The sequence below is a fragment of the Rattus norvegicus genome, chromosome 9, assembly GCF_036323735.1.
Source record: "Rattus norvegicus strain BN/NHsdMcwi chromosome 9, GRCr8, whole genome shotgun sequence".
In the NCBI taxonomy this organism is placed as follows: domain Eukaryota; kingdom Metazoa; phylum Chordata; class Mammalia; order Rodentia; family Muridae; genus Rattus; species Rattus norvegicus.
Window position 1 is genome coordinate 3,392,877 of NC_086027.1, and position 20,438 is coordinate 3,413,314.

Sequence of the window (20,438 nt, forward strand, 5' to 3'; positions counted from 1 at the left end):
CAGCTCTCTAAGATCTGACGTCATCAGGAATCATGGTTAAGCGAAGAGAGAGCTTCGACTTCCCTGAAACTGCATATAAGATACAAGCTCCCAGAAAAGAATCGGATGGTATGCTTGGACCGCAGATGTCCAGTTGGACAGATGCTCATGACTGGAGCAATGAGTACTTGGACTTGTAGGCTTAGGGACTGCATGGGAGAGGAGCGCAATGCTGCTGAGCAAAGCAAGCCGATTGAAGGAAGATGAATAAAGCAGGCAGTCAAAGAACTCCTACTGCTCAGTTAGCTGTTGCAGGTACAAGCAGGGTTTTCCAGGTGTGGAGAAGCAGAAACACAGATAGGCCCCGAACCTGAAACAAACAAGTTTTATGAAGCTGCACTTAGAAGCCCAGCAGATGCCATTCCTGCCCTGAGCATGGTTGAAAGCCCATGTCCTGAGCAAGAGAGATTTTAGTGAGTTAGGAGTTTTGTTGGGGCGAGACCCCAGACCATGCTGCCATTCTGTCTTTTGGACTTACTAAGCCAGATCATGTAGTAGAATAAAAATGTCTATATTTGGGCTAGCAGTTGCCATTTGTCCAAATATTGAGACCAAATTTGAACTGAAAGGTGGAGGAGTCATCAGTCTCAGTGATCCTTATTTGAGCTCCTTTAAGTTAGCCCTCAAACAGCCAGAGGAGTTTCTTTTGGTACAGAAAATTTGGAACCCATGGCTGGGTTCAGAGTTCAAGATCCTGTTTTGTTGGGCGCCATCTATGTCTAGAATGACCAACTGCACCTGGAATGTAAGGGGGTCGGGGGAGGGGCCGTCCCCAACCTATTCCATTCTAGGGTTGAGGAAGGGCCAGTGGAGACTGTCAGAGCTTTCAGCTGAAGGAATAACTCAAAACCAGTGGAAAGTCTCCAGAGCCTTTGGCCGAGTGGGCCTTAAGAGAGCTCCAGTGGGCTCCGACGGGTGAAAAGAAGAGGCTGCAGGAGGGAAATGGGAGGCCCTGCTGGGGGCCCTTTTGGGCCTGGGGTGGGGAGCATGTGAGAGCCAAGGAGGCTGGTCCGTGGGTGGGTTTCACCCACCAGTAGGCTCAGATTTCCTCTGCTGGTTCTTCAGCCTCATGTGTTAGATAATTTGAAAAGCAGCTTTGAAGAGCAAGGGGCAGAAAGAGTCTTGTTCTGACCTTAGACAGAACCATGCTTATTCAATGCAAAGGGGCATCTTGTCACCTAGAGGAAGGATGGATGTGTCTCTTAGAGGGGCAGAAATGTGTGTACATGAATTTCCATAGTATGCGAAGGAAGAGTGCTGTCTTCCATCAGGAAGCTATCAAAACCTGAGTGAAATCAAGGATCCATTTGTTAAACTCATAGCCAGACATCAGCATATGATTGACTACGGAAAAGAGAAATATCATATGATTGATTGTCCAGAATGTCCCAGGATGCCATTTTGATATCCTGAATAATTCTCTAAGCTTGTCAGTTTGACCACAGGGTATTTGGTGGTCTTCTTTAATCAGGGAACATGAGTGGTTATGACATATGACATATGACAGACATGAGAAGTACTATTCTAGAAAGATAGTGTTACCAGGAAGTGACTCATTAATGAGAAATAGTTGTCCAAATGCCATCTTATAAGATTAAGTATATAATCTGATGACTGTTAAAGAGCATATATATTGATCATTTTAATGCTGGTCATACTTTCCCTCGGGTGTTTAACACAATGTAGGTGACTGAAATTGATCTTTCTTTTTCCTTCTGTCTAGGCCAGTTGAAGATTTGTCCTCAGGGGTTATTTGGGATTGAGAAGAGATTCTGGCTATTCTAGGATTTTGTTGGGGTGTTTGTTTTGCTTTTTACCATTTAGTCCATCTATGTGAGGTTAAGTCAAAGGTCTTGTTTGACCATTGTTTTATTTGGAAATGTAGAGGAATTTCTTACCTCTTTGTTGACCTTTGTCCTACAGATTGGACCCTGGTTGGAGTCCACCCAGTGGCATCTCTGTGGCCTCCCTGAACAAGAGCATGGTTGACTTTTCACACTTACAGGACATTTAGAGATGGCCCACAGCTCCTTGGGACTTAGTTGAACTTGGAGGACAAGGGGGAGAATATTTCTCCTTTAGTTCCTGTGAGCACATTATTATAAGTCTTCAAGTATAGTTTTTGAGTAGCCAGAGCATCAGTTGTACCAGTTTGTTATTTATAATTTATTGGTAATGTTTAGGTAAACTTTGAGCAGATATTACACACTTTAACAAAAAAAACAAAAATAACAACAACAACAAAAAAAAAACCTCCATTAGGCACACCCGACCCTAGAGCCTGTGGGTCTGTCTGTAGTAAGGACTACTATCTCTAAGGAGATCTGGGTGATCCTACAAGTAAAAGAAAAGCTGGACTTGGGGATTTCACAGAGCTTTTCTTGTTGTTTACAGAACACATGAAAGATAGTATTACAATTAAGAACTGTCTGCCAGCAGATGGAGACAGATACAGAGACTCACAGCCTAACCTCAGGCAGAGCTCAGGGAATGTGTAGAAGAGTTGGATAGAATTGAGTGAGCCTGAGGGGTCAAGGATGCCACAAGAAGGTATAGAGTCAACTAACCTGGGCCCATGGGAGCTCACAGAGACTGGACCACCAACTAAAGAGCATGCATGGACTGAACCGAGGCCCCTACACATTTGGAGCAGAAGTACAGCTTAATCTTCAATGTGGATCCCCTAACAATTGGAGCAGGGGCTGTCTCTGACTTTGTTGCCTACCATTGAATCCTCTTCTCCTAACTGGACTGCCTGGTTGGGCCTCAGTGGGAAAGGATGTGTTTAGTCCTGTGGGACTCGATGTCCCAGAGCTGGATGGCACCCAAGTGGGGCTTGTCTCCCCTAATGAGAAGGGGAATGATGGGGGAGGGATTTTTAAAGGTGGGGCTGAGAGGAAAGGAGGGAGAGGGACTGTGATCAGTATGTGATCAGTGATTCACTAAGGTGAATAAATACATTAATGAAAAAATAAAATAAAAGGTAAGGAGTAGGGCGAAGAAGAATTGTCTGCCAGCTTAATGGACATACCTTTCAACCCTTTTAGGGTTTAGAATGATTTCTTACTTTGATGTATCAGTGGTCTTCAAAAGAAATCCAGATGAGTTCCAAAATGTTAAGAGTCTTGGGGTCTTGATTGAGGTAATTTTCTATGCCAGTTGAAGAATTAAAAGGCAGGGAAAATCTCAAGGGCAACAAATGACTATTGGATGTAGAAATCGAAAACACTGCAGACAAAGTCAGCAATTGAAGAATGGTGTTTATGTTGAGGGTGTGTGTGTGTGTGTGTGTGTGTGTGTGTGTGTGTGTGTGTAACACAGCAGGTACAAAGAGAAAAAAGACCCTTTACAAAGCAGAGAAGGGACTCTGGAAGCTGAAAAAGCCAATCTCTTCTACGGTGTTTTCAAGTCTCTGAAAAGTTTTCCTCCCCTAATTTAAGGTTGGTCAGTTTATTGGCCTGCAATTGTTGTTTAACAGGCTCCTATCTGGCCTTGAACTTGTTGAGAAAGTCCATCAGCAGGGGTTCTGCTGGTAGGAGACAAAAGACTGCAAAGCCTTTGTCTGAAGCTGCCAGGCTTTTGTCTTAAGTCTGGAGAGAGGAGGAAGCTGACCATTTTGGAATACCCCCCTTACTACTCAGTCATGGCCCTCTCCCTATCTGTTTTTCTACGAGGGAAATACCAAACGTTTCCAGAGCATCTAAGTTCATTTATATTCCTATTAGTCATTTCTCAGTTTTATACATCCTTACCAATATTGTTACTGTCTATTATTTTGGCCATTTTCTGAGGGATGTTATGGCGTCTGGCATGTGTATATGTCTGTATGAATTTTTTTGTTGTGGTGCTGGGGATGGAACCCAGGGCTTCACAAATGTTAGGCAAATGCTCTACCACTGAACTTCATCCCGGGCCTTTTGCTATACATTTGATTTCATTTTTCTAGTGACTAGTGTAGGTTTAAATTTTTTGCAACCTACTTTAAATAAGGGTTCGACCTCTCCCCAGCCCACTACCCAGCAGAGGTGTGGAAGAGAAAAGTTATTAGAACATAGGTGAAGTGGGCTTGTCCAGCAATAGTTCTTTGGGGGTGAGCTTGATCTTCTTGGGCAGCTGTTCAGTCCCATAGCAAACACCAAATATGATACAGCAGCTGCAGACCAGTCCTCCAAGCAGGCAGACACCAGGCAGCTGCAGTTCGATCAAGAAAACTCCAGGTTGGCCAGCCAGCCTGAGGTGAGGCCCTGGAAGTGGCAAAGTACCTCATGACTGTCATTAGCAAAAGATAAGGAGGTAGAACAAACCAAACTCATGCTCAGTGCTCATCTCCCATTGTCTGTGGGGTCATATAACTCTTATCAAGCGCCTTTCACGTGTCTGCTATATACAAACACCATTATGTGTCAGCTTCACGAAAACAGACTTTCAAATGTCTGCTTTAGAAAGACATCCGTTCACCTGTGTGCCCCAGCAAAACATCATTTGACATAACTGACTTTCCAAAGAACTAGAGGTTTCCACTTCCGACTAGTGGTGTGAACCATTTTTTCTGGAACTGATTGGCCACTTATATGTCTTTGGGAAAAATATCTATCCAAATCCTTAGTACATTTTAAATTTAGTTTGCTTTGTTATTGTTGTTGGTATGGGAATTCTTCATATTCTTTAAGTATAAATAGTGCTTCGCATTCTATAGATTGTCTTTGAATGTATGAATGGACTACACTTCATGGTACAATTAAAGCAGAAGGTTTTTATCGCAGCTATGACAGGGACAAGAGATCGATTCTTGGCCTTTTGGCTAAGATCAAGGCGGAGGAGATGGAGTGGGGGAGAAGGAGGTGGAGAATAGCAGGATTAAAAGGAGAATTAGTATCTATAGAGAGTTAGGGCAGCGGAGGAGGTGGGAAGGGCTAGTGTGCTAGCATGGACTGGGAAATGTGTGATGAGTACTATACTGAAGGAGCCTGAAGGCCAGCAGGACGTTGGTGTGCTGACAGATACTACAGGTAGCCACTTGTCCCTCTGCCTTTGATAGACAGCGATCAGTTTCACACTTCCTGAGGAATGCTGACCATTATCTAACCACAAGAAACCCTCCTACAGTCCAAGCTGAGCTCGTGCTTGGATATTTGGACTGCCTTTTGGAGTCAGGGAAATTGGAGTTTCCTTTGGACCTGACATTGAACTTTATTTTAAACATGAATACAGCCAAGTCTTGTTTATCTATTTTGCTTTTGATACTGCACTTTTGGAGTCAGAGATAGGAAAGTTGCCACATATAATGTCATGAAAATTTACACCTATGTTTTAATTCGTGCTTTTTATAATGTTAGTTCTTTACTTTTTATAACTTATAAAAAGATGTATTTATTTCATGAGCACACTGTAGCTGTCCTCAGACACACCAGAAGAGGGCATCGGATCCCATTACAGATGGTTGTGAGCCACCATGTGGCTGCTGGGATTGAACTCAGGGCCTCTGGAAGAGCAGTCGGTGCTCTAACCACTGAGCCATCTCTCCAGCCCATAACTTTAGCTCTTAAACTTTGACTCAATTACTTGTTCTAAGTTAATTATTTGTTTAAAATGTGAAGTATAGGTTTGCACAGTAAGCAAGTTGACTTCATCCAAAAAGATGGCGTCTTCTCTCAGGTTGGTAGTCTGTGCCATCTATAATGGGAGTCTCGTATTTCAGTAGAAGCTGACCACACTAAAAAGGCTAATCATGTGGTTCCAAGCGGAGTCTGACCATTGCAGATAAACAACCACGTAAACCAGGCCGGGGAGCACGAGCCATATGGTTCAGTTGATGTAGAGACCAGCTTCCGTCATTTGACCAGTCAGCCTTGTGCGTGTAATAAAAACTTAGTACAGACTCTGAAAACAGGAGGTTACGCTCTTGCCTGTGTGTGCTCTGTGATTGTCGCTCATTAGTGCCTGGAGGTGGGCATGTGCATTTACAGGAAGAAGCAGCAAAAACGTCTTTGGAACCTCCTCAGGAAGGCTGTCCTATGGTTCCTGCTTTGGCTGGATCTGCACACTTTCTCCATGATAAACACTGTGATTCAGTGATTATAGTGAATTGTAAGATAGCAAGTTGTGAATGTGGGAGGTGGATTGGGGGAAGACTCTGAACTTGTAGGAGGTACCAGAAGTTAGGTGTCTCATGGGTCTTGTTCTTTCTAATCTTGTAGTTGGCTTTGAAAGACGACAGGTGGTGGCAGAAGCAGGATTTGTGGGCCCAACCCTGACTTGTTAGAGCACGCTAGTGGGAAAAAGAAACACGACCAGGCTTGTTTGGGAAACTTTGATTTCTGGGTGGATGCAGAGTTACTTGTTATGTGGAGGTACAGTTTTCTGTGTCAGTTACTAGGAGAGATTTCCAGGGCAATTTGGAAATGATACACCATATTCCTAAGGAGCTATCTCATTGCCTGCGAAGGAAATGAAGAGGAAAAAGAAAGAAATGGGATGTACAGTCTCTTAGATATTTTTATCTGTCATAGCTGGTGGATTTAAAGGAAAATGCTAGGGTCAATGCTGATGCTGGCTAAGCCTTAGTCTCTAGCTAGTTTTATGTACATTTTAATTAAAATATTACATCACCCCCTCCCTTCCCTTTCCTTCCTCCAGCTCCTCACATGCCCACTTGGTCCCTCTCAAATTCATACCCTCCATCTCTTTAATCGAGATTGTCATATATATATGATATATCATATATATCATAATATTATAATCATATGTATCATATGTTATGTCATAGATGATATATATGCATATATGATGCATAGAACACACATAAATATACAAGTATAAGCAGCAGAATTGTTTTCTGTTACTTGTATGAATGTTTTCAGGGATGACCACCTGGTATTGGATAACCACCAATTAGGGTTCTTGTCAATGAGGAGGACTTTTTCTCCCACTCTCAGCATTCCTTAGCTGTCTGTAGTTCCTTGTCTAAGGTTGGTGCCTTGTAAGGTTTCCCACGTCCATATTAGCATGTCTATTGGTCCATTAGCTTGTGGAACATCCTAACAAAGGACACAGTTGAAATCAAACTAAGAGAAAGAAGGGTCAATGTAAGTCTTCATATTGGCCAACCTTAGGCCCGTTCTGGTCTAAGAACTTCAGGGCCTGTTCCAAAGAAAAATGCTCTGTTCAACCCATTGTGAAGAAGCATAGGATAAGCAAAGAGGAAAATTAATGGTAAAAATCATCCAGGCAAGGTCAAAGGACATTATTAATAAATGGGATGCATAAAGAAACATGACTGATGCCAAAATCAAAGCCACAGTGCTATACCTTAGAAGCCAGCTAGACAGAGGCCGCCTTCCAGGTCTCCATACTGAAAGGCTCTAAGCAAATTAGGTTAGTTGTTGGTGTTAGGGAAAGAGTCAAGGGACCACCAGATCCCAAGAGTACATGAGCCTTCTAACTAGGGCACACCTCACCCTGTGATGAGCAGGGTAAGTAGTAAGAAGGCTGGAGAATCATGTTACTAGACCAAGTTGCATAATAGGAGTCCACATATTCAAAAAACTAAATCCATTTAAACTATTTGAAACAATTAGGTTTCATTCAGATATAAGCAAGAATAACAGGAGATCACGATATACCCAAGCTCACCCTAGCTCTTTCTATTGATTGCATAATGGAGATACTAGTTGTTTCCTGTGGCTTTGTCTGTAGTGTAACCATGGATACAAAGGTGGAGCAGCCTGAGCCAAGAGTGGAGCTAAGTCACAGTTTGGGAGGGAGTGACAATTGCGGACTTCTTCCTTTTCTGTTTTTTGTTTATCTCTTTCTTTCTTTCCTTCTTTCTTTCTTTCTCTCCTTCTTTCTTTCTTTCATTCTCTACTACTACCTTGGGGAATGTTTCATTGTAGGATGCAACCACCACTGTAGAGAACAGTCGGCAAGCACACCCACTGTCCACCTTGTGGTTTATATGATTGTGAAAGAGCAGTGTGTCTCTACTAGGGCAATCATTTTCCTCCAGATACATCGAACAAGATCTAGAGCTATTTTGTCACAGCTAATGTGGGAGTTGGGCAGCAATAGGTCAGTATGTAAACACCAGGACAGCTTTAAAGAACCTACAGTCCATGGGCAGTCTCCTGCCCCTCCAACAAGTACATTTCCAGTTTTCATTTTCAAGAGTGAAAAGTTTAATACCTTCCCCCACCTCTGTTATATTGCAGATCTATATATCCAGGGTAAAAACCAAACTATACAAACAAAACCAATGTCTCTCTAGCTGGGTTTAATGCACAAATAAAAAATATCAGTTAGAGTATCCTCACACCTACTCATTCTTTGTAACTGACAGTGTATTTGCAGAACACCTTCATTGCAAAACCAACTGTTTAAGAGTGAAAAATACATTACTTGAAATATAATGTCAACATGCTAATTAGAGTCCTTCTTCAACTGTAGAAACTAAGTCCCTTGGGCCATGATGTGCTCCTCCACCAACTAAGGAAGTATAATTTTGGGTCTTACTTGTGGGTGCTGTTACTGGTAGGTGGTAGGATACTATTTTAAAAAATGATACAGAAGCCCAGTAAAGGCATAGAGGGAATCATTAAAATAGTAAAAATCTAGCCATACAAGCAAATTCAGGGATCCAACCCAATGTTTCTCTTCTTTCCAAGATAGGAGGACTAGAAAAGGAAAATCTACAGTTGCCAAGACAGGGAGAGCCAGGTGGTCTCCAGGCTGTCATCCACAAGTCACCTGACTCTTTATCCTGCTCATCACAGAATGAAGTCTACCCAGTTAGGTTCAAGTACTCCTGGGACCTGTAGTCAAGCATGGAATACTGTTCTTATAGTTCTATTTTATGGGGAAATTTGGCCCAGAGGAAAATAGAGATATTGTCTGAGTCTACTGGGCAAGATCTGATTCTGAATCCCTTAATGTTGGAAGTGATGCCCTTGAAACCCTCCATTATTGGTGTTACTATTATGGTTAGCATTAAGTATGACTGAGTTCATGGGAAATCCCCAGCCAGCTGCAGAAGACTAATACAAATGTGGTGGTCAAGATGAATAATGATATGATAAAGCTCTGACCTTGCTGAGAAATACATCTGATGTCAAGATGCCCAATGTGATGACTGGAACATTTCTGAAAAACCAACATCCTGCTGACTAATAGATATGACAAACCTGTAACATTTCTGACATCCTGTTGACATCATCTGACCACACCAATACTGTGTCCTTGGCCTGTGTAAATGTTTCACACTCCCCCCCTCCCTCTGTTACCCCTGTTATGGTATAAATTCAGCCTTGGGAAAAAATAAAATTGTCACCTTGATCAGACTCTTGTCTTGGCGTCCTTCTTCTCGTCTCTTGTCCCCCATTCTCTTCCAGGTACTCAGCACCCATTGTTGACACTTTAAGTCTGATTCTTAGATGAAGATTGTTGACCTTGGAGATAGGGAAAATAATACCATGAATATTTCAAAATATTTCTCATCCCTCTATCCCTAATTTTGGATTTAGATGTTCTTACATTCAGTTTGTTAATTAATGACTGCAGTGAGCAGAGCCTGCCTCAGGACCTCAGTAGTGGGTAGGAAAGAAACAAGTGTGTCTGTCTCTCACAAAGTACATGGAAGAGAAGGAGGTCAGAGAGGTGGACTGTTAAAGCTGATCTGTGGTGAAATTCAGGAAACACAGATGTCACAATGTTAACTATTTTAAGGATACAGTGGTATCAAGCGACTAAATGCTACTGTGAAACCATCACCACCATCATCCCTAAAATGTGCACCACCTCCAACACAGACTTTCTATTAGTTAAAGAGTAACTCAGTGCCTTTCCTCCAGAGCTCCTGATCCACTCACTTACCTTTTATGGATTTGCCTGTTGTAGTCACTCATACATGTGGAATCATGAAACATTTGTTCTGTATCTAACTTATATCACTTATTTACCCATGTTGTGGTTTCATTACATTAGTTATGAGCATTAGTTAACAAATATCTTAATTATGTTTTTACGTATTTACTCTATGTGCCGGTGTTTGTGTGTCTGGGTCTGTGTGGTGTGTGTACATGTGTGTATGTGTGTATATCAGAAGACAACTAAAGAGAGTTAGCCTCCTCTTTCTACCACGTGGGTATCAGGGATCAAATTCGGACTGTCATGCTTAGCAGTAGATGCCCTTACCTGATGGGCTGTCAACCCTTAAGGTCCTGTGTTCAGTTCTCCTTGGCATAAATGTAGAAATAGAGTTGCTGGTAATTTCTGTGTTTAATATTTCTGTGGGGGGTGTGGAGTGGAAATGATTATGGTGCGCTTTTCCATGAGGTGGTATGATGGTTAATCTCAGTTGTCAACCTGATAAACGCAGAATCACCTGGGAGATTGCCCCTGGGCGGTGCCTGTGGAGGATTCTGTGATTGTGCATCATGTCTAGAACAGATCGTGGAGCACATGAAGAGGTGTAAAAGAGCTGATGTCCCCTGTCTTCGCTCTCTGTTTCCTGACTGCGGCTGTGATGTGGCCAGCTGCTCTAAGCCCCTGCTGCTGAGCCTTCTCTAATCACGGACATAACCTTGAACTCTGGACCCTTAAGTTGCTTTTGTTGGGTATTTTTACCATAGCAAAAGGAAAAGCCACCAAGATAGATGATTTCTTTTCTTTTTTTTTTTGCATTTATTTTTATCTTGAAAACCAGTCTGTAATATTCATGCTCCTATAGAACAAACAGAACATTTCATAATTTCTACAGCTGAGACCACATGACTTGGGCCAATTATTATGTTCCCTAAAATAATTTTTGCCTGGTAGAAGTTGGGCAATATAGAGGTAACCTGTCTCCTGTGAATCTTTTATTTTAACACAAAAATCATGTCCCAGCTTCCTGGGTCTCTCATTCCCTCTAGGGAGGAAAACTTGAATAGAATTGTTCATTGACTCAGCCCACTCAGCCACCTAATGCGGGTGAGTCACAAACCTTTCTTTTCCAATATCCATTTATACTTTATTATCATGTGCAAATGCTATAGATGTTTGCTAGGCATCTCCAAACTTCCTTAAACGACTCATGGGTTTATAAATACTTTGGCTATGATATTTTACTTCTAACAAGTATTTCCTCATGATTTTTCAAAACCTATTCAAGTCATATACTTTAAAAAGAAGATCATTCTTTTTCTTGGATGAGAGAGATAGTTCAGTTGGTAGACTGCTTACCTTACAAGAATGAAGACAACCTGATTTTGATTCCTTAAATTCACATAATAAAGTCAGATGTGGTGGTGCATGCTTTTAACACCAGGATAGGGAAAGGGAGGCAAGAGAATCACTGCATGCCACTGCTGGTCTATGATCTGCTCACCTCAGGGCAGGGATGGCAGCTCAGGTGGCAAAATGTCTTGGGGAAGGGGGAGTGTTGACTGTACTTATCCAGTCATAGCCAGTTGGGTGCTGTGCTTCAGGGAAGACACAATGAGGGTGGGACTGAGGGGTTTCTCTGATACTCCAACATCCAGATGCTGCTGGGAGTCTTGGAACAGCCTAGAATGGAGTCAGGGGTCCTGCAGGCTGAGGACAGCATCTAGCCTGGGGCAGGAGGGTGGGTTGGGATGGGGGAAGGGGGTTTCCGGCTTAGCTGCAGGGATTGTCCTTAGCTTGTTGGTGGTTGTCTTGGAGTGCAGGTGAGCCTTCTTCAGGAGATTTAGTGTGGTTCTATAGGCCTTTCCCAGGCTGCCCTGGTGGATCTTGATGAAAGACAGTCCATAGTTCTAAACTGTTTATTCATTGTTCATGGCAGAAAAATGGATCCATGTCCTACTTCTCAGGGTGGACTCAAGATTAAATTCCTTTTGAACGGAGGAACATGTGGAAGGGAAGCTTATTGGCTAAGTCCTCAGGGTCTATAGGTACCTCATCAACACGGAGAACTCTGTTCTGGGCCTACAAGACCACGGACCATGTTTCCTTGTGTGCGGAGTGAGGCACATGTTCCAGGCCAGGAATCTGCCACCTAAGTCTCAGGTGTGTGCACACCAACTCTCCGGCTCTCAACCTGCTCTACCTCAGCAAACTTCCTGGCGTTGTTTACCATCCCACATTCCACTAGCCACCAGACTAGCTAATTCTGGATTTCCAAACAAATGAGAAAACATTTGGTAAATGGCTCCTGAGAAACAACAGTCAATGCTGTCCTAGAAACAATTGTCACACACACACACACACACACACACACACACACACACACTCATACTTTTCTCTTTTTTGTGAGCAAAGGTTTTACCAAGATTAACTCTCAGGAGATTTTATAACAATTCTTTGATTAATTTTCATTTAACAACAGAGAAATCAATATTTGGATTCCTTAGTTCCCATTTTATAACTAGACCTTATTTTTTAATTAGGAATACTGATGATGCTTAATATAAACCATTTCATATTTCCTTGTTTCCTTTCTTACTTTGTATTTAAGGTATGTGATAATGTGTGTGTGTGTTTATGAGAGACCCCATATCTTGATGTGTACTTGTCCATTCTTTCACAAAGATAGTTTAAAGTGGTGAAAGTGTGGCCAAGTACTTATATGGTTAAGAAATAAGAGGAGCATTAGGAAAAGTGTTAGTGACAGAGCACTAGACCACACCCACTGCTGTCACCCATCTTGCATTGTCCACATGTGCGTTTCACTGAAGGAGCAATCCCTTTCTCCCAGGATGGTAACATTTTTCCATGCCATCTTCCGATAACAGAAGGATGTAGTTCGTTTCTACCTTATTTCCTACTCTCTCAAAATATGACAATGTGACAGCTGAGTGGGAAAGGAGCTGGAGGGTTGGTCCCAAGGGTCTCAGCCAGAGTGTCTTCCTTCAACCCACCCTTGTGATTCATGGTTCCTCCTGGCTTTAAATGACCTTCGGAAGGATATTAGGTAACTTTCAAAGCTAGGTGATATGAGAAGGGATAGCATCTTCCTGACTCTCCCAAAATTCCTTGACCTAGTACGATGCTGTAAGGAATCTAAGTGGCTACATGGAGAGGTTATACATGGCTGTTTAGCAGATAGTTCCAGCTGAGGTCCACCTTAATGGCAGTCAGCCAGCGTCAGCTGCTGACCTGAGAGGAGCACAGGTTGCTCTTACCCTCTAGACTTAGACCTTCTCCAGTGACCTGATGGAGCTGACAGATAAATTGCAGACTAATGAGCTAATACCTGTTCTTACTTTAAGATAATTGACCTAGTGGTACAAGAGAGTCCTCACTGCACAAAGCTTCCTGCACGTGCTGCATGGTCCCACTGCACAGACGTCACACTCAGCTCTTTCCACCATATAATAATTAGATACTGTGTTATGACCAATCAGCCTTTCCTGCCTGTAAACCCCACCTACCCAACCCACCCCCCAGAAAACCTCTGAGGAAAGTCACACAGCCTGTGGCCAGATTACAGGTTCGGCTTCCTTTTGCCTGAGAAGAACTTGCCAGTTGGTGTTTGGAATTCCTCTTCATGTAAATGAAGCATCCCAGCCCTAGCCAATAACATAGACCTACCCTGGAAATCCCTACCCACTCCCCAAGATCTATACAGCCCTTGGCCACTCCAATACAGTTGATTTGTCTCACTGCAGCTGATTCTGGAGGTCCTCATGTGGTCTAAACTCTGCCCCCTAAAGACTGGATAATATTTCAGTGTGCGGACACAGTGCATCACAACCCTTTCCATTTGGGGTAAGTCCAACTCATTCATTCTTTCATTTAAGCAGGGCCCCAATAAGTAGACTAGGCTTGTCTCAAACTGGTAGTGGTCCTCCTGCCTTTGCCTCTTGTGTGTTTAAAGAAAACAGTCATGTGCCACAACGGCTGGCTCTGACTTTTTCATTCCACTGCCTTATCCTTTTGTTGCCATATAAGAAATTGCCATACGAAATTACAAATGTTAAGTCAAGGAGACTTGTGCGTCTGTATTCTAAGTTTTATCTCCATTTTGAGTTTTATTGCATACATTGCTATATGATAAGAGAAAAGGGTCCAGCTTCACTCTTTTGCCTATGGTAGATCCAGCCTTCTGAGCCCCATTGTTGGATGGTGTTAGACATCCATGGAAAGGATGATTTCCTGGCTGTAGATTATTTCATAGCATGCTAGTATTTACTCCTCATTCTCCTGTAGTGCTGGAGAAATGCGTATCATTTACTCCCTGCCCAGACCTTTCTTTAGAGAACCCATCCACCTCACAGCTCCAGGAAAGGCAATCCCTTGACTCTTGGATGTAGTCGACTACTTCATGGAGACCTACTCAGGTAACGCTGACTTATCATACTTTACTCTGGATATGTGTTACCCACAAAGATCAATTATGAATCCCATTAGCTCTCAAGGGTGGCACTGTGGGAGATAGAGTGTTTGGTGTGGGGCTCTAGTGGAAGGTCTTTAAGTCACTGGGGGAATAACCCAAGAATAAGATCTTTTTCTCAAAAGTCCCATTGATGTATAGACAGAGTTGGTATAAAAGCCTGAGTTTGGCTTCACCTGAGTTCCCTCCCCTCCCCTCTCCATCCTCCTCTCCCTTCCTCTTCTTTTCTCCTTCCCTGTCTCTTTGCTGCTGCTTCCTTAAACAAGATATATCATTCGTCTCCCCATGCATCACATTTTGATACTCACCATGAGGTCCTCAGTCAGAATTGGCAGGTGGCCTTTACCAATTTAACAATAGCAAAGGGTTAATGAAAGCTCTTCTTTCCCAGGGAAAGCAGCAGGCACTGTGTATGTTGATGGCTGCCTTAATACAAGGCTAACTGATGTGTGGCCAGGAGCTGTGTAGAAAGAAGTTTGACAGTGGCAGGAAATTTGAGGGTTGATGCTGCTATAGTGAACTTTGTATAAAGGGAACTGAGGAATTCTGCCATAAATAAACAGAGAAAAGATAGGTGGATTAAACACCAACTGTGGAGAAGTGATTGTTAATTTTCCAGCTTCTCTGAGCCCTTATTTCCTCTCAGTTCTCTGGAATTGTTTTGGGTAGACGTTTTCTCTTCTGCAAACAGTCTTTCCCTGAAGGAGAGAGACCTTGCATTTGTTAGGAAAGATTATTTCTTATATTACTTGTTGATGAAAAGAAATTGTTACTTTTAATAGAACTAAGTCTATTATCACGGTATTTGATTTGGGACCCTTTGTATCTTAATTTTTCTCCTTACTTCAGGGTTATGAATCTATAGTCCCAAATCATCTCCTAAATTGTTTAAATCCTTGTCTTTCATGTTTACATATTTGCTTGATGTAGAATTGATTTCATTGTGTACAGGGGAACATGTTTGTTACAGTATAGATTACCCACAATCCCATCTGTAGCTCCCTGGTTTGGTTTTTGACTTAGGCCTTACATCTATCTAGCTCCTAGTATGTGCAGCTCTCTCTCTAGTTTCTTCTTTCTGTTCTACTGACATTTGCATATTCTTTTGTGTATATCATGCTGACTTAACACTTGTATCACTATTGATGAATAGATTTATCTGGTAATAAGCCCCTCCCCCTTTGTTTCCTTTTGAGACCTCCTTTGCACTCCACCATAGACCAACTACAGGCTGAGGTAAGTGCCTGTCTCCCAATCACAACCTCATGACCATTTCTTACCTTCAGCCTTCCACATACATTTTTCAGAACAAAATTGTTGACATGAAACAAAAGCTTATTATAATTTGTATCAAAGCCATTCTAGTGTAGCAGAGAGAGAACAGACATTTTCACAACATTGAGTCACCTGGCATTCCACAAATCATGAGCCATCATAGTTTTATCTTGTAAATCCATTTCACAGAAGTTTGGAGGTTCTCTCCATCTGGCGTTGCTTGCCTTCAGTAGATTTATCTCTAGGTGCCAAGTGATTTCTAGACTTTTAAAAATGGTGCCTCTTAAGAATTGTGTGTTCTACTTGTGCTAATGTGGGGAGATCCATTTAGCTTTTTCATATTTCTTTGGGTCTTATCTTTTTTGTTTGTTTTTGAGATGGGGGGAAGGGGGAGGTTCTCAGTATAAATCTCTGCCTGGCCTGGACTTGCTGTAGAGACCAGGCTACCCTCAAAAATCACAGAGGCCTGCCTGCCTCTGCCTTCCAAGTTCTGGGATTAAAGACCTATGCCACCATGCCTGGCCTATGTTTTGTCTCCCTTCCTCCCTCCCCCTCCTCCTTCTTTTTAATGTAGTGAACTTCCTCAGCTCTTTCACTCACATTTTTGTGTGAACTCTCTGGCTCTTTGATCTGACCACATAGACTTCACACCAATTTTAAATGAGCGACTATTTTGTTCTACCGTACCCTACTCTTACGCTTTCATTTCTTTGCCATCTACTGGTTATAACCTCTAACATTAGTTGAGCACAAGAATTGCTTTCATTCCATTTTTGCTCTTTTTGACTCCCAAAGTTGTGTTGGTACCATGTTTTGTAGATGCTTAGCCCAGGGAGTGGCACTATTGGGAGGTGTGGCCTTGTTGGAGTAGGTGTGTCACTGAGGCTGTGGGATTTAATACCCTAGGCAAAGCAAGTCTTCTTCTAGCAGCCTTCAGATGAAGATGGAGAACTCTCAGCTCCTCCAGCTCCATGTCTGTCTGGACGCTGCCATGTTCCTGCCTTGAGGATAATGGCCTGAACCTCTGAAACTATAAGGCAGCCTCAATTAAATGTTACTCTTATAAGAGTTGCCTTGGTCATGGTGTCTGTTCACAGCAGTAAAACCCTAACTAAGACAGTTCAGCTCAGAAATGGGAATCATCACATAAGAAATGAGTGTTTAAAAGCTACCTGCTACACCCTCCCAAGAGCAAGTTCTTCAGTGTTTTTCTAATCTCTTATTTAATTTTTGTAGCCACTTGTATCAGTTTCCTGCTTTTCAAGAAAAGAAAATTTCAAGTCATACAAACCAGATGTACAGACGATGACAGTCTGAACACTGCTGACACCCCCAAGTCTCTCTGTTCCACTTGAGGCAGACCCTCTTGGATGCTGTCAGTCCCCTCAGTGTCTCTGAAGGCATGTCACTTTGCTTATGCGTGTGAGTGCCTTTCTTCATACACATCACAACATACCCACGCCTCTGCTCCTTTTTTACTCACTGGCATACACCCTCTGGCTCAGAGATTCTCAAAATAGCCTGTCTGTCCTGGTACAGCTGTCTCCTGAGATTATTTATTGTGCGTGTGTTTGCATGTGTGCACATCCATGCTCATGATTACCCATGCATGTACACGTTCGCTCTGGTGTCTGCAGGAGTCAGTTCTTACTTCTGTGTGAGTCCTGGGGATCGTACGCTCGCCATCTGACTCAGAGATTTTCTGACATCCTTTGTCCTGGTTCTCCTCAGCCTGCTTCATCTGTGCTTGCAAATGGACAGAGGGTTGCTTACTAAGGCTTTGCACTTTTCCTTTCCTGGCACAGTTCTGGGTTTCTCTCCTGCAGGGAGGTGGCGTGCATTTGTAAGATCTCTGCAGCCCTGGGGACAGCTTCAGCAATATCATAGCAAAAGCAGCTTTCATCAGCAGGTGTCTGAAGCCCAGGGCCTGAGATTTCCTGGCTAATTCCTGATTTCAAACAAGGGAGTGATTTCTGCCTGTTTGCTTTGCTTGGTCTGGTCAGCAGAGACCGATTAATTGTTGAATTGAACAAATAAAAGCTTTCTGTAAAGTTTTTGCTGGGCTGGAGCTTTGAGCCTTAGTGCTTCCCACTGTGCCTGGACCAGAGAAGAAGCTTTAAACAAGGTTTTGCCTTATGTTAGCGACATCCGCTTTCTCAGAGTCACTAATGAGAAAGCCTTCATTAGTGACCTGCGGTTTGCTAGTGATGACTTTTAAAGGACGCATTAATTGTTGGTGACTTTTGTCTTCTATAATATCAAATGCGCTTTGCAAACAACACCTTACCAATTGACTATGCTAATGAGAGGACAAACAAAATGTAAACAATATTCCCAGCGTCTGGTTCTTATGGGTGGACTGATGTCTATACGCAGGTGAGGGCAGGCACAAGGTAAGGCAAGGCCTGTGATTGGGCAGTGAAAACGTAAGGTGGGCACAGAGATTTGAAGAGAGGAGAGAGAGAGAGAGAGAGAGAGAGAGAGAGAGAGAGAGAGAGAGAGAGAGAGGAGAGCCAAGATGGAGGAGGAGAAGGACAGCCCAAATCTGTGTGGCCTTGAGGGGACGCAGGTAGTTACGAATATTTCATAAGGGATGGGTTTTTTTACAGGACACTTTGTCTTATCTAGGTGGGCAGTTTATAATAATATTAATTAGTTCAGAGTTTATTGTATGGACAGTTTGTTGGGTGAGGATTTACTGATATAAATCTGGTTGATAATTTACAAGCTTATTGAGCTTTGATGTTAACAGGTTATTGGAAGTTGTGGCACAGGGGCAGATGCTGGAAGTGTGAACAGAGTTCACGGCAGAGTCCCAAGATGGTGGCTGCTGCGCTGGCCAGAGAAGAGTGGTTGGCAGCTTGGGATGGGAACTGGAAACTTAGCAAGTTGGGTTGAGATGCTTTGTTGACTAAGATGCCATGTGGCCCGCTGGAGCTGGCACTAGTGTGGGTTGGTAGATTCTTTTATAATATTTACCACTACACTTATGCTAAGTATCTAGTCAGGAACCTTATAAAAACTGTTGAAATTATGTTTGAGTTTAACAGTCACAACACAGGTCTTTAACACAGGTCTTTAACTTTTTTTTTTTTTTGAAAAGTCTTTAAATGTTACCATTGATTTAGAATTGGCTTAGCAGAGAGGGACAAAAGCCTCAAATTTAAATCTAAGTGTAATTTTCTCTCATGAAGAAGTCCAGGTCTCTACCCAGAACTCCTATGTCCCCTGCCATGGTGACAGGGATCTAGTGCTGCTCTCCTCAGAAATGTGGCTCCTTCACCACACCTCAGGGGCAAAATCCTACCATCTTGTCAGCATTCCTATGTCAGCATTCCTATCAACTGGGAAGTGGAAGAATGCAGCCTCTGCTTTATTTATTTATTCATTTTTGGTTCTTTTTTTTTTTTTTTTTTTTCGGAGCTGGGGACCGAACCCAGGGCCTTGCGCTTCCTAGGCAAGCCCTCTACCACTGAGCTAAATCCCCAACACAGCCTCTGCTTTGAAGATACTTCCCCCAACTTGCTTCTAGTACTTCTGTTTATGTCTCATTGGGCAGAACCAAATCACATAGGATTCTGGGAAATGTAGTTTCTACCGAAGGCAGCCATGTCCCTGTCTAGAATCTGAGAGTTCCGTTGCTAAGGTTGGTTGAGATAATACAGGTAGTAGAGACAAATAGGAGTTGGACATACTTTTGGATAAAATGTGAACTCACTGCTCAATGAAGTCTTGGTCAACCAGATATAGCTTGCTCTCCCCCTTCCTCACGGGTGATTCGTGTTGCTTCTAACCTTTGTTTTGTTTTCCTTTTCTCTAACGTGGAGGACTCCATCCCACCTTTGCACATGCACTTACTGCTGAGATTTAGGAACCCTGGAGTAGATGCTCTGTCACCATGAATGTCTTCATATCTAATATCTAATATCGCTAATTCTTCTGCTTTGTAGCATCTATGACAATTGAAAGTGCGAGTTATTTACCTACTGGTTCACTTTGTTCTGCTTCACCTTCACCTCCAAGCCTCTAAGTCCTATGAATCAGGGTCTTGGTTTGGTTCATGCCTGTATCCCCAGCATTAGACTAATTAGTTTCTTATTAAGTTGCCTCTACTCCATGGGAAAGCTCACTGTTTATTTGATTAAACAAAAATAAAATGATCTGCCTAGAAACAATTTCAAAGTCTCCCATAGCTGATCCAGGAACTCCTCTATTCTTCTCCAGCCTCCGTGGACCACAGCAATGTATTCAGAAGCTCATGGCCTCATATAGGAGGTTTCAGACAATTCTTTAGTGCTTCTTCATCTGGTCACTGTCTGCCATGCAACCCTCAATGCTATTAGTTAAGTTTTAAAGGAAAAAGAAAAACCAAAGGAAAAAATGACAGGATGTGGGGATTTGGAATTGAAAAAAAGTTCAAGTCTTATGAAATCAACTAATAAGCTTTCAAATAGAATGATTTCTTGTAATGACGCAGTTTAGTTTTCTCAGTGTCACTGAATGAAAGTTTCACTTCACATTCAAAGTCTTCCTTAAATGCCCTGCTTTCGTCCCCTGCCTTGGTAAGGACAGCATGCCCCCAGAGCGTTTACCCTGTCCTGGACAGCCAGAGTCTTGCTGTGGCTGAAGACCAGTGTTGTATCTGCCGACCCAGCCTATAGACACAGAGGAAGAAGGACCCTCGTGGTGGCTGGAGGACTCTGGGTGGTGCTGTGCTCCAAAAGCTGCTTTAGACACGTGTGTGCAGCAGACACCTGGTTTTTTTCCCCTAAAGTGGCGT